Genomic DNA, 2,784 nt, shown 5'->3' with positions numbered 1-2,784 from the left:
CCAAGTCTATTCCAGAGAGATTTTTTAAAAATGGGGCGGGGGGAGGGGGAGAAGGACTTACTTCTACAAAAATTTTTATAGCAACTCTTTTTGTGGAGGCAAAGATTTGGAAATTAAAGGGATGTCACACAATTGAGGAATGACCCTAAATGCAGGAATACTGTGTACTCCTAATCCCTAATAAAAAAAATCTCATTTTTCATGGGTCTCAAAGATTGAGATGGAAGAAACAATGGTTATGATGCAGAATTAATCATTTACTTAACTATGCACAGACCCTCTGAGCTACTGGTGAGAATTTAGAAACATAAATCAGTGGTTCCCAAAGTTTTTTGGCCTACTGCCTCCTTTCCAGAAAAAATATTACTTAGCCCTCTGGAAATTAATTTTTTTTAAAATTTTAATAGTGGGGGCAGCTGGGTAGCTCAGTGGATTGAGAGTCAGGCCTAGAGATGGGAGGTCCTAGGTTCAAATCCGGCCTTAGACACTTCCCAGCTGTGTGACCCTGGGCAAGTCACTTGGCCCCCATTGCCCACCCTTACCACTCTTCCACCTAGGAGCCAATACACAGAAGTTAAGGGTTTAAAAAATAAAAATAAAATAAATTTTAATAGCAATTAATAGGAAAGATAAATGCACCTGTGGCCATCACCGCCTTCCTGGATTGCTGCAGCACCTACCAGGGGGCAGTGGTGCCCACTTTGGGAATCACTGTCATAAATCATTAAGCCATAGCATCCCTTTTATATATATCTCACATAATAGAAAAATAAATACTAATTATAAAGTCATCTCAGAAAGAGGAGGGGAAGGGAAGAGGGAAATACTTGGATAGTTTAATTTAAGATAATGGCTTTCTCTTAATTAGGATTGTAAGAGAAAATATTCTGATTACAAAGTGGGATTAGTGGTAGTTATTGTATAAAAGCTAAGAGAATGTTTCCTAAAAGTCAGTGGAAAAGATATATGGTCTCTGTTTTCAACTTGATTTCCTCTGGCCACAAACCATAGTCATATTCTTAAGCTGTCACTAAAAAACTAGTTCTTAACTCTAGTATATCTTGGATTTTTTTTTCCACCATAACATATTCTTCTTATAAGTTTCCTTTCTTTCCCTAGTTGTCTACACAAAAAATGTAGATTTCATCCATTTAGTTTCGTACTACAGAAGTTGGTTTTTTTTTCCATTGTTCTCACAGAAACCCAAGATGACCAAACCAAAAGAGAATCAGACCACCACAGTGACTGAGTTCATTCTGTTTGGTTTTCCTATCAGCAGAAAGGTGGAGCTTTACTGTTCTTCATGCTCTTCCAGCCCACATACTTGTGGACACTTCTGGGGAACATCCTCATCATCTGTACTGTTGTGTCCTACTCACGCCTCTACAGACCCATGTACTTCTTCCTCTGTTATCTCTCCATCTTGGACATCTTCTTCATCTCTCTCATTTCCCCAAGGATACTGGCTAATTTGGCCACTGGGGATAAGACTATCTCTTATGCTGAATGTATCAACCAGTGCTTTTTCTACTTCTTCCTAGGTTCAGTGGAGTTTCTTCTGTTGACATCCATGTCTTATGACAGATATGCTGCCATCTTTAATCCACTGAGGTATAGCACCATCATGAGTCCTTCTGTGTGTATTGGGCTGCTTCTTTTCTCATTGGTGGGTGGCTTCTTATCCGTTATCTGCCCCATCACATTCATCTTCAATTTGCCCTTCTGTGGCTCCAATATTATTAACCACTTTTTCTGAGATACTGAGCCTCTACTGGCCCTAGCCTATATAGATACAACATTTATTGAGCTAATGGATTTCCTACTAGCCTGTTCCTTAATATTCACTGGATACTCCTATGTTTATATCAACATGACCATCTTACACATCTCATCAGCCACTGGGAGAAAGAAAACCTCTAACACTTGTGCTTCTCATTTGACCGTTGTTATGATGGCTGGAGGCATCACAGCCTTTATCCACGTAACTCCATCCCAGAAAGAAATCCTGGAGATCAACAAAATACTCTCAGTATTGAGAAGTGTGGTGGCACCTTTCCTCAACCCTTTCATCTACACGCTATGCAATTTTATAAGCAGATCTTATAATAGATCTCAAATGGTAGGTCAATCAGTTTAGGCTTTAAAACTTCTTGGGGACAGGGATAGCTTGTGGATTTGTTGTTTGTTTGTTTGTTTTTATTTTTTGTTTTAACCCTTACTTCCTGTCTTAGTAACAATTCTAAGACCAAAGAACAAAAGCTAGGCAAATAAGGTTAAGTGGCTTACCCAGTGTCACACAGCTAGGAAGTGAGTGAGGACTGATTTAAAGCCAGGTCCTCCTGACTCCAGGCCTAGTGCTTTACCCACTGAGTCATCTTGCTGCCCTGATTGCTTGTTTTTATTTTTTAATCCCAGCACTTTACACAAAGTTTGGTACATGACAAGCATTTGGTAAAAGCTTGTAAAATTGAACTTACCCTTTATATAATAACTAGACATAAATCTTTTTTGAGTACATTTGCTGTGTAGTCAAAATAAAATGAGCAAAGAAAGATTTAATTAGTTCTATAGTGGGAAAAGGGGCTTTAGAATGGAATGTGAGTTTTAAACTAAATAAATTTCCAACTCTGAAGTCTCAGTTCCTAAAATCTGATGAGTTTATGAAAGGAGAATAGAAGAAAAAAGCATACAACCACTGGAAACAAAGGCTTCACCTCCTAGGCTAGAGAAAAGCAGTCAATAAGGGGGTGTCTAAGTAATAACCAGGCAACAAGAAGCTCCTAG

At 38.7% G+C, this 2,784-nt stretch overlaps 1 pseudogene; it reads left to right on the top strand.

Moving 5' to 3' along the window:
* Nucleotides 1-1,208: 1,208 nt before the first annotated feature.
* On the top strand, nt 1,209-2,137 carry LOC123234117 (annotated as a pseudogene).
* The last annotated feature ends 647 nt before the right edge of the window (nt 2,138-2,784 follow it).

Source organism: Gracilinanus agilis, chromosome 2 (genome assembly GCF_016433145.1).
Source record: "Gracilinanus agilis isolate LMUSP501 chromosome 2, AgileGrace, whole genome shotgun sequence".
NCBI classification, from domain to species: domain Eukaryota; kingdom Metazoa; phylum Chordata; class Mammalia; order Didelphimorphia; family Didelphidae; genus Gracilinanus; species Gracilinanus agilis.
Note: the sequence above shows the minus strand (reverse complement) of the source record. Positions and strands in the feature narration are given on the sequence as shown.